General features: G+C 41.0%; 1 protein-coding gene across 2 annotated transcripts in view; it reads right to left on the reverse strand.

Moving 5' to 3' along the window:
* Positions 1 to 12,941, reverse strand: part of TMEM260 (transmembrane protein 260) — a 459,752-nt gene that overhangs the window by 225,604 nt on the left and 221,207 nt on the right. The window lies entirely within an intron of this gene.

Genomic DNA, 12,941 nt, shown 5'->3' on the forward strand with positions numbered 1-12,941 from the left:
CCATTGCTTCCCTGCGGATCCCGATGTCCTCTGCTTCCGAGGAGTCTGGTGAGCCATGGCATTGGCCCGGTCTCTTTTGGGAATGTCGCCTCATCAGGGTATCTCTGTTTACCTAGGTCTTTTGGCGGGCAGGCCATCAGTGTCCCACATCAGCTGGGTGGCCCTGTGGGGCGGTGAGTGTTTTTCTCCTCTGTCAACCACACTCAGGCCTGCTCCAGGGTGTTGAAACAGATTGTACGTGAGTCCTAGATCACTTTCAGGCGAGCCAGAAACAGGAGTATATAGGCAAGGTCCAATGCTTTCAGTTTTTGTTTCACAACATCAAAGGACTTTCTCTGTTTTGGCATCATACGAGTATAGTCTGGGAACACTAGGATATGGGACAATTGAAAGTCTATGGGGCCTCATGCTTTGGCGTCCCTAAGGATGGCATCTCTGTCCTTATAGTTAAGAATCCTGGCATTGGTGACCCTGGGTGTGGCCCGGGTGGGTGGATGGGGGAGTGGAGTTTCTGTGCCAGGGCCCAATGCGCCCTCTTGATGATGATGAAGCACAGGAAGAGGATATCCATAGGAAGCCAGGGGTGACTCCTTTATTCTAGGAACTTTCCTGCAACGTGCCCTCCACTTCCTCTGGGAACCCCACCAACCGCAGGCTAGTCCGACGTGCTCTTTTTTTTGTGCCCTCTGTGTGCTCCTCGAGAAGTTTCACTGAAGAAGAGAAGTGAAACATCATCTAACGGAGTTCCCATGAGGAGTCTTCCAGGGTGGAGTATGAACCCTCAACCTCACATACTCTCTCGGGAACATAGCGTAGGTCTTGGTGTAGGAGGTCAAAAATGATGGCCACTTTCCCAACCCTGGAGTGGAAGGCTGTGCGGGATGCCTGCATGACCTGTAGGATGGAGTCTGTCCTCATCTGATCCTGGAGTGGAGCAGCAGCAATTAGTTGTTTCCTGGCCTCTGGGGGTGGGTGGCAAAGCAATCCATTTCCATTTGAATGTACAAGGAGGCCTTGCGCTCTTTCCCCATAGCCACTGGCTGGTTTGGGCCGAGTGCCCATTCAACCCACTTACGCCATGGTGCTATGGCCATTCACGGGTAGTATGAGCAGTCTGAGTCTGTTGACTACTCTGGGATACGTGATTGAGCTGGTTGTTCAATGTGTGATTGGTCGAGGTCTCCCATGGTGTCCGGTGAAGTTTTCTGTTGTGGGTCCCACTCCAGGTTCGGGCAGGTCGAAGGGCTCTCTGCGCTATCCATCGCACGGCTGGCTCCAGCCCAGTTGTACCTCTCCTGGCATAGCCGTAAGGAATAGTGATCCGGGCGGTCCCATAAGGCGTTGTGCTAACCGCCGCAGGGCCATCCGGCGGTGAGAAGAAATGAGGCACCCCATCTAATAAGGATCAAGGCAGCCTGCGGCCACCAACTTAACTTCATGGCTCGCCGTGGTTTTCCGCGGCACGCGGCCCACTGGGGCCTCCAGTATGGGTGGGCAGAGCCCATGGACAGAAAGGAGATCAAGGCAGCCCCTGCCTCTGGCTGATGTTCAACGCCAGCCGCAGGATCGGGTCAGATGGCAGGCAGGCTGGCGAAGCTCTTTAATGAGTGTTCACCATCTTGGCCAAACCCCACATTTTTTATGTTTTCAATGTAGCAGAATATGTCATGCAGGGAAAAACTTGCAGAAGCAATAAAATACGATTAACTATGGCTGAAACAGAAACAGACTCTGGAAAAACGCACCAATAACATGAAGAAAAGGATTAGATGCTTTTTAAAAAGGAAACCAACCTGGTTGGTGATTTTCACATCCAACAATTATGCTGTCTGTTATGTTAGGCGACATGCCTAGTACATCCAGCTTCTACTGTTATACCAGAATCTTTGAATTTTGTCAATAAAGGACAATCCACAGTGTTGTCAGGCAAAGAAAAGGGAGATTAGTGAAAGAGGAGATTACTGAGACAGGAAATAATTAATTGGAAACCATACAAGTTGGCAGTAAACTGGACTACACTATTATACATCTGCATAAATACAGCTACCAATTACATCATATGGTGCGCTCGGTAATACCAGAGACAGATAAATAATTTCCCCTTAATCCTTCAAGTTAGTTCCAATATATTCAATGCCATCTAGAACACGCTGGGCTTTCCACTTAATTGTGTTTTGACAACATTACACTGAGATGTGAAAACACACAGACAAAAAAGGATTAGACTGTGGTCAAAACCTGCATGTCACAATCTATTGGCAGAAGTACTTGAAAACTAAGGAAGCCAAGTATTCGTATGAACAGTTTTGAAAATGCTAAATACCGCAAAGGGTCAAGAACTTGAGTAAAAAAAAAATAACAGCAGGGCCAAATTAATTCGTTGGAAGGTCTTAATTTACATATAATGCAGGGCAAAATGCAGCCTTTGCATATCCATGATTCAAATAGAATAAGAGAAAAGGAATGGCAGCAGTCTTGTACAGCCCCCAAAAGCAATTCCTGCATTGCAAAATGTGGGGCAGTAGGTATTTTGGGCTCGAATTACAAGATGGAAAGACCTAGGTGAAAAAACTGAAGATATATTCTACTCCAGCTTGCTGTGCCAACAATCACCCATAGCTATGGAATCTGCTGAGTATCAGGACTTCTGAAACCTGACTTAGGTATGGTAAAACATTCAGCCACTGCCAAACAGGTTGCATGCTGATGCAATGGAGATTAATAAGAAAATAGGAAAAATTTTGCTGTGTGGAAAAACTGAAATACTGACTCGCTACAGAATCTTGCTTGAGTTACGTTATTTGCATTTAGGCTATTTTTATCTTGAACTCTGAAAACAGCAGCACAATCAGCATATTCTGGACAAATCAATCTTATCTTTCTGGTGGCTACACTTGGCTAAAATATGAATACGGTCAAAGGCCAAGATGAATTTTTCATGGGAAAATTTATTTAACGCAAGGCTTTATATATTTAAGGTTGTCCAGATATGTTCTGCTAATAACTCCCCATGCACTATAAATAACAGAGGGAAAAGTGGGCATTCTCAGCTGATTATTTGGTTCTCCTCTCAATGGCAAGTTTTAAAATTCAAGTAAACAAACAGTCAAATGCTTTCTTTAAATCATAGAAGTCCATTTCCAGAGACAAACGTTCTCATCAATCGATAAGCAGATTGTTTTGCCAGCCATGTGAGTTTGTTCAGACAAATTCAGTCCTTGGATAAAGCCGTGTTGGTCAGATTTGACAAACATGCCCACAGACAAGCAAGTCTTTCAGCCCATACTCTTCTGACAATCTTAAATTCCATGTGAAGAAAAATTTATATTTAGCGGCAGAGAATAAAAGAAAATACAGAACTTGGGTTTCCTCAAGAACATCAGGATGACTATATAGTCCCATGATTCAGGGATAAGAAACTTAACAGTGATTGATGAGACAAACCTATACATCATTATTTAAAGCTTTGGGGACAATCCCTCAGCCTTTTATTACTATATTAAGCATTCATAAACACAGATATTATGTTGCACCCAATTGCTAAAACCCACACCAGCCCCCTTAACTTCAGTAATTAGTTACTGATTTAGAATATAAAACCCCAGATTCATTAGATTATAAAATGGATTGCACTGGCATATTGTGCAGCAATCATCAAGTGTTATAATTGTCAAAATGTAACAGATGCTCTACAATTGAATTTGATTATTTCCAATCTCCCAACAACAAGTATTTGAGCATACCAAGTTGCTAGATACCAAATTAGTATTTTAAAAAACTTTTAAAACATCTTATTGAGACAATATGCACATATAGAAGATTTGAAACCAAATAGCTGGTTTGTGGACTTCTAAGCTTAGGTTATTTGTTTAAATGAAAGCGGGGACAATATTTCATTCAAGCTTACATTTCACTCTTCAGATGTGAACTATATGCAGCTTTGAATATCTTTAGCATATTTAAAGATGGCTTGTTACAGTCTAAAATCTGGCAATTTAAGAATAAAAATAAATAAATAAAATGATGTGCAGCTATGGATAGGCTACTTTTTTCCCTAAGTGTATTCTAAAATTCGCATTTCAGGCAGCAGAGAAAAACACTTGTGCTCTGTGCACCAACCCAACCAAAGTATCAAACACAAAATAGTTTTCTATTTTTAGGGCAGAGTACATTGAGATACGAGAGAATTATTAGGCTAGCAGATTTTATTAGGCAAGTCCGATTATGAGCTAACCAGAGTCCAACAATAAAATAAATCAATCAGTGTGGACGCAGAAAAAATAATTACTTTCTACGCACACACATTACTGCCATCACCCCAGGCTAGGGCTAGAAAGGAACTATCCACCCTCTCGGGCACTTCCATTTCTTAAGACAAACCATTTCCATTTGTTAGTAGTCTGTGTACCGACTATACCCTCTCATGGGGTAATGGGCCACTTAAACGGTTCGCAAAGCTCTCCCCTCTTTTACATCAACCACCTTAGCAGTGTGTGCTCTGGCTGAACTGTGAAATTAGCCCTAAACTAGTGGAGTCTCAGTTTATTTAACATTTAGACAAAAGCAAAGGTCTCCCTTCTTGACAGTGTTCCAATGCTAATCCGTGGACAGATGTCTGCTGATAAAACCTGATGACTGGTCTCACCAATTCTCATTAATTTGTCATGTAAATGGCCCTAATCCATGCTATTAAGCATCGCTCTACACAATAAACTCATTGCCATAGTATGGTGCCCTCAGAGTAGTTGCTGCTTTTTTGACAATCAGCAGTCCGGTGAACCTGCTTGAGTTGTTTCATGAAAGTCTGTTCTGTTAAAGTGCCATGATGCTTCCTAACCAAAAGCTTATGGAATACAGTTTAAGCCCTAGAAAGGTTATCAAGTGGACCTGAGCTTGGAAGGCCCCTAAAAACCTTTGGCTAAAGAGGCGGAACATGACCTTCTCAAACTGTGTGGTCAGGGTACACCAGAACCTTGCAGTTTTTGTCACATTCTGGGCTTGATAATCAGGCCTGAAGTACATCCTGGAGATGTACCAGGAGGTCCTCCCAGTTGCAGTTGTAGACCTTAATATCATTCAGGTAGGCAACACTGTAGTCTTAAAGTCTAGGCATGACCAAGTTATGAAAACCTTGGGGGATGCTGGCAGTCAAAAAATATTACTTCATCTTGAAGTGCCACCTCGCAGGGGGAATGCAGACCTCTCCTTTCCAAACACAGTTAGGGCAATCTGTTGGTACCTTCAAGTCAAATCAAAGTTACTGAGAAACTTGGCAGTCCCTAGACTGCCAATGAGCAAATCACATGTACGTATTGTGTAGTTGTTAAAGTCTTCCTGAATAAGAGGAGTCGCCTATATATAAATAGAAGGAGCCAAGAGTCGCCTAGGGACCATACGGTATAGCACATAAGGGGTTGCCCCTTGCGGAGTGGCCATTGGCAGCTGAGATGACCAACGACTATCTGAGGGTTCACAATCACCACTAGAATCAGCATTTTGGACTCTTCTTCCTAGATTCCAGCTATTACCTTGTCCAGCAGCCTGTAAATATTATTCTTGAGATGCATGCTGTCATCTATATCAATAAGACGACACACAAAGCAAATCCTGGTGACAGAGGACTGTCTCAGTATCAGTCACATATTGGTTAGGGGTGATATGGGAAGAACTTATAGGTTACTCTGCACTAGTACCAAACTGCTATCATGGACATAACAATTGTCAACCTTTTGTTAAACATGTATCCAGGGGAGACCCTACTAAAGTAAAAATACAAAGCTGGGCGATACTAAATACAGATGTAGTGATCATTCACAGAGGTATAGCCCAATGGTACCTGGTGTGCTGTCCCTTGACCAACAAAATGAACCAGTTGTCTGCTATTTGGTTCTAGGAGTCTAAGTCCATCACCATCACTGGCAGTGGAATTAAGGGATATGTGCTGTTCTCTAGACTTGCCACTTGCCTGAACAGTCATGCAAAAGAAAAATAAGTCCTTATCCATGTCCTAATTAGGGGCCAGTAAAAAATAGGTCATCAGTCTGACCTGGATCTTGGTTATGCCAATGTATGCAGCCAAAGAGATTTTGAGAGCAAACTTTGACAGGAACCCCCTGAAGTACTGAGGCACCATTAACCACCTAGTTTGGCAGGATTCAGGGTCCTTTAGATTGCTGTAGACAACACCATTTTATCTGAAGGTTTCATATTTACATCTTTTCATTAAACATAATAAAGATGAACCTTGATAATATAAATATACTCAACGAAGACTATATCCACCATACCACCCGTCAGTTTACTCCGACCACAGACAGCACCAAACATTTCTATTGAAATCATAAATCCAGCATGTAGAAAACAGCTGAATCTAGGGCCCAAGAGAAAGTAGTGGAATAGTTAAGCCACCCACAAAAAAATGAAGCCCAGTAACATTTGCGGAAATTCCATATCATTATACTCCAGTCAACATTGTCCTAGAAGAGAACCCCCCTACCACCCACCACAGAGAGTACCAACACCCAACCAATGCCTTCAACTGATTGCTCACTCAGTCATTTTGGCTTATGAGAAAAAATTTAGGAATTTCTCTGGTGGCAGGCTCAGACAATTAAATAAAGTTGATTTAGACTGAAAAAAAGTATGGTACTAAACCATACATTTCAATTAGTATCCCATTGAGGTCAACAACCTTTAGTGAGTTGCCTCATTCAGGCCAGGACTTAAATCTGGGAAAATCCAGAACTTGTTGTCACTTAGCATCACAGATTTCCTCTAGGAGGCTGCTTTACGGAATCTATACCTCTTGCTGTCCAAACACAATGCACAATCGCCATTCCTCCCATTTTCCGTCCAAAAGAGCATCTTATATATCTTATTTTCAGGCACAGGTAGCAAGTCTAATAATTCCATGAACACCTTCTCCGTCTCAGTAGTAAATACATCATTTGGAACCTCCAGAGAAAAGCCTAGAACTCAGAGATAGGACCTGCTGTTCAGGTTGCTCAAGATCTCAACATCCGCGTAGGGTTTTACTGTCCTGATCAAATTATGTTTAAAATATCACTGACAACACAGATTGGCCGCTTATTTAGAGTGTGCTCACCTTGCCATCAGTGGGTTCCAATGCTTGTTTAACTCCCACCATTCTGCACCTCAAGCTCTGAAATTTACTTCCTATAGCCTTTGCTACTGTGGAACTTTGTCTGTAGCATTTTTTTTCCTTGCAGATCATCAAAGTCCAGCGTTGAAGGAATCAAGAAGCATCTCCTCTCCTTTTGGCAAATTATCGCTGTCAGGGAGTCTCCGCAAGCTTCACTTTGTCCCCTTCATGTCCATGACCATGACCATGTGGCTTAAAAAGTTCACTCTATCTTTCTGCCAATTAGACATTGCACCTGGATATCAGCAACATGAACATCTATTGAGGCTCCCTCCAAAAAAAGACCTGCAGGCTCACTTCAAACGATGAGGGGAATCCAGATTTGCAGAGGCCGGGCTGTTACTGCAGGCAGCTCATTCCCGTCCTGAAACTGGACAAACGCTCAAATCGCCATAGTCAAGTAAGGTCACTAACTGAACCAACTCAGAGATCCTTCCCCGTACACTTTCCCCTCAAGTGCTGACAGGACCGTTAGGTCGTGGCACGCCAAATACATCATTTCTTTTGCATACCATAGACCCACCAAGTTATCAGTCACTCCTAAGCTAGTCTCCAGTTCCCACCTGGTGGCCGAGCCGTTGATGTGGTTGCTACCACTAGTCAGCATTCTCTGCAAAGAGCACTCCATAGCCCACTCGGGCTGGGTAGTCTGAGAGTGACAAAGCTAATCTCACTGCCATCTAAGTCTGTCTTTGTTTGCCCGGTTAATGACATAGCCCTCTTTCAGTAGCCACTTTCAACACGTTCATAGCATACAGCAAAGCCACATCAGTAGAATACTAGAGGAGGATCGATCAAGAGCTCTGAAACACTGCGGTCATTCAGACGCCTATCTTCCGCCCCTAAAGTAGGCATTTAACAACCCATTGGGTTCTTCTGTCATGCACCTCCACTTTATACAGAAGGACTTCTAGAGTGAAGCATTTTTTCCTGTGGTGTGCAGACTCAGGGAGGACTAGTTCTCATTCTCATGTCTGGGGCCTCTCCTTTAGGGTTAGGGTCCTCCTGAGCCATCCATCATCTTCTGCCCACTTCAGTTTTGTGGGGGAGCCTGATCCATTCATGCAGGCTCAGCAGCCTCAGAACTCCCTGAAGGGTCATAGTGACCACTCTAACTAGCTGATACAATTATATCATAGCAACACGTACACATTTTTCAACATGTGTCCATGTTACATGTACTATGCCACTCCATCTCAGACAGTGAGCTATCAGGACAGGTCTGGATAGCTACCTTATCTGGGTCAGTGACATCCCATACAAACACTTCAGAGCTGAGAATCACATGCTTAACTGTTTATGTCTGTCACTTTGCTATGCTCATTTGGGATATATTGCTCTTAAAGTATGTGCTTATCACCTACAGTAATCATGATGTCATCTGTGCCCCTCAGAGCAACTCCTCGGATTCTGTTGACATAAGGAAGTAAAAGGTACTCCTGAGAAATTTCTAGGTTTGTCATACAAAGAAATGTATTGTTCAGTTAATTAAAACCATTACAATAATAAAACAGAATTATATTCCACAAGTTATTTAAAATCCTCAAATTAATCAGATTTCATCAGTACTCATTCTTAATTCAAAACAAAGTGCTCTCACAAATATGGACCCTCTAACTTTACCTTCGCTACTACTAATTTGCATGTGCAAACATGCTTTTTGTTCTTCTGATCCTAGTTTTAATTTGTGTGTTACATCCGTTTTGTGCATACCATTGTTTGCAAAAGTCTTTTGCAATTCAACCAAGATCTAAACACTTTTTCCTATTGGTTGTATTTGCATGAAAATTACTAAAATATTAAAACCTTAAAAAGAGTGAGCACACTGGGAATTTAATAAGAATTAAAACGACAGATATACACATATATATATTTAAGTACCATGTGCTTATCCAAAACTTTTAAGCTTTCAACCACCATCTTTGGTGTCAGATTGATGATCCCTTAAAGAACAGGTAAACGTGTTCCTGTAGTTTACCTAGTTCTACTTTGTGCAAATAACTAACATAGTGTAAATTAAATGTATGGACCCCAGCTAAAGTACGGGCTACTTTAGTACAGAGAGCAAGAGGAAGCATGGAAGACTTTCTCCACTTTCTGTAGTTCTAGTGTGGCTAATTCTAGGTATTTTAATAAATTGGAGATTCATACACTGCATTCACACTGTAATTGCTTCTTTAATAGACCTTACACCAAAGTGGTTAAAACATGGGCGTAAAATTATCCTTTGTAATATCAATAAAGATGGATAGGTACAAATAACATGTAACTGATTCAAGACTGTAACCACAACTTCTGCAGCATTTACACGTAGCATGATTTTTCCAAGATTCTAAAGTTTTAAGCGGCAACAAAAGGAACCTCAATCTTTGATAGGTGGGTCTTAACTACTGTTTTAAGTTCATGGAAAGATGAGCTTGAGAAGAAGGCAAAGTGTATTATGAGAGTATGAAAGATAAGCTTGAGGAGGAGGCAAAGAATATGATGAGAGTAGGAGCTGTTCTCTAGACAGTTTTCCAAAAACAAATATTTTTCTTGAGTTAATTTTTTCCACACTGCCAACTTTGATTTGACTTTTTTTATCCCAAATTTCCTTTAGCTGCAGCTCTCTTAAAATTCTGTCAAGGTATTATAGTTGTGTACTTTGGGATGTTTTTCTAATAATTTCCAGATCATATTTTTGAAAGACTCAACTAGCGCATTTTCTGATCTAAAACAATATTTGATAAATTGTAAATCAGTCGAAGTTGTTATGTTAACGATGCCGAACTCCAGTCTTAGCTGGCTAATGGGGTGTTCCGGGGTAGGCCACACAGTCCTAATCAGATGGGAATAGATTTTTTCTAGTTCTCAATGCAACTTTGATCAAAAGATTGTGGAGCCGTATTTGATTGAGGGCACACAATTTGCTGTGAATATGTCTAACAAACAGTACTTCTGGGGCTGTTTAATTTTCTATGATGTTTCTGTAATTAATTTTGTAAATACCAGCCGCGAAGTTATAACACTTTAAGCTGTTTTTTGACAGTTAGTTTGATGTGTTGCCATACTCCCAGATATAGGTATGAAGTTGTGGTCCATATCTTTTGATCTTCCATCCTCCATATGTTTAGATTTAGTAATCCCAAGTTTAATACTTTTTGTATTCACCAAATTTAATTTTAATGTGTTGTTTTCAGATGTATATAAATTAAAAAGGAAGGGCCCAAGTGTGCAACCTTGCTTTAATCCCAGATTAGTTGGAATTTTCTTTTCGATCAATACTCCTTTTTAACCCAACTTACCCCTAACCTATGTGCCAGTGTGTAAAAGGCAGATCGCACTGCGAAGTTGTTGGGATAGTCCAGGCATTTCGCTTTCTCCGCAGTGTTCCTCTGTCGACTTTATCAAATGCTACACTTAATCGAGAAAGCAAATATAAAATGATGACTTGCTAGCTATTGCCTTTTCCTGACTAATGAACAGCTGTTATGTTATCCAATGTTTCACAGCCTTTTCTGAAGATAGTCTGAAAAGTTAGCCATATGTTTAATTTGCTACCCCAATTTTTCAGTTTAGCTACTAACACTCTTGCAAACACCTTTGCTTCAGTGTCAAGAAGGACTATTGTTCTATAATTCTGGAGATCATTTATAGAACCCTTTTATGAATGGCATGCAGTATTGAATTCCTTGAAGCATATTAGTAGAGGAATACACCATGTATCAAGGTCAGATTTAAAAACTAATGGGAACTCCATTCGTGCCAGGTGCACCACTGCTTCTTGAAAATGACATGATTTTCACTATGTCCACGTTAGAAATTGCCAGTGTTGAGTTATTTTTTTAACAGTTGGCCATCCACCAGCATCTGGCATCCATTCTTATTTCACCCTGAGACTTGAACATTGCTCTTGTCACTTAAAGAACACCCTTGGGGATTACACAAGTCTCTTCGTATGACAAAGGATCATAATAAAGTTTCCAAAAATAATTTTCCAATGACTCTGCATCTATGCTATGTATTGCGGCATGAGTCGTTTCTACATTATAAAATCAGTTGCCAAAATTCCTTAGTGTCTTGAGTCAATGCCCATTTGCAAATTTAGTACCATCTCATTGTCTGAAATGCTGTCTCTACCTCCAGCATTTAGCTTGGTATTTCGGTTTTAGATCTTTGAGGATTAACTTGGTGGCTGCCAGACCACGCATTTGATAATATTTTAATAATTAATTTATTCAGCTCTTTCCTCAAAATGTGTGGTTCCTCTGTGTACTAAGAGTGTTTATTCATCTTTTTGTGCTGCCTTTTGACGTTGAGGGTTAACATTCTCAATCCGCTCTCAGTAGCATGATGGAAATTTACAAGAGAGGTGATAGTTCTTTGCTAGTTTTTGATAAAATGTGTTCCTTCATTCCTTCTACTCATTAGATCCAACAGTTCTCCACCATGATTTAGTTTCCACTGACCGTACTTTTCCTCAGAACGGAAAATCCATCTTAGTTTATGCAAGCTAATGTTTTCGTCTTTGGAGGGAATTGTCTTGAATAATTAATTATAATGTAGTCCCCAATTAATTCTTGTCACCTGCGGCTGGTGATTACTTTTGGTGAAAGGAACTATTAGAAAAGCAACTGTCCTCGCCAAAGGACGAGCAGTTACTACTAGTGTGTAGGGCAACACTTTGGCAGAATTGCCAACTGTGTGAGTTGGCACTGTTGGACTGTCTGGACAAAAACAGCCATTTAAATTTACTGGGTTGTTTCAAATAAGGTTGTCCAAAAGTTTTTTGATCATATCTACCAGTTCCAGGTGAGTTCAGCACCACATATCCAGAATCTTGATGGAGTTTTTTTATTCACTTAGTACAGCGTCTTGAAAACAAATAGGAATTAGCACCTCATTTAAATCCCCCCGTCACCATGAATTAGCTGTCCGGATGTGCCAGCTCTCGATCTTTTAGGTGCTGATAAGAGTGCTACCTGAGTTAATCTCTTTCTTACTGGATCAGGAGATATTGATGCATTGTAAAGAACTATTACCGTTTGAATTCCGCTTTTGAATTTAATCTCTGTTCCTAAAATATAGTTTGAGTCTATCTCTACCGTGGACCATGTATAATCCAGCATAGTGGAGCTGTACGTTGCAAGGCGACCCGAAGGTCTTGCCTTCTCAGACAGCTTAACTGCAGGTTTTGTCTTTGAGTTAAATCCTTTAAGATTCAGATCTTCCTTGGTACATGTTTCCTGGAAGCATATTATGGTATAGCCACTTAAGAACCCCATGAATTCAGAGTCCATTTTATGTTTACTTGCATCTGCTATGTTCCAAGTTAATAGCAATAGCTGATGACTATTGGCGCTGATGTGCCTCTCTTTGCTTCCTCGTTAGCGAATTGCAGATGTTGATTGTAGGAATTTGGCACACAATCCCAATATCTTTATTACAGTTCCTGTTTTTCCTTGTTATTCACAGCTTTCTGATCACATGATCATGGGAAACAGCCCTCACAAAGTAGCAATTACCACGCATGCATTTTTGGGTCTTTTACCATGAATACCATTACCAAGCATTGCAACTCTATTTCAGGTAAGGATATATATATGCGTGTGTGTATTACCTACTGGCGGTCACCAGCAGGTAGTTATAGTTAGGATGTAGTTTCCATAGGAAGAGCATTTTTTCATTTTCCAATAACTTTAGTGTCATTTGATGAATCCTCTCGGAATTTTCAAAACTAGTTTGTCACTCACTTCAGCTGCTGTCTTGAAATTTTAAGGAGATTGGTCAAGCGTGGGAC

This window comes from Triturus cristatus, chromosome 9, assembly GCF_964204655.1.
Source record: "Triturus cristatus chromosome 9, aTriCri1.1, whole genome shotgun sequence".
Lineage (NCBI taxonomy): Eukaryota > Metazoa > Chordata > Amphibia > Caudata > Salamandridae > Triturus > Triturus cristatus.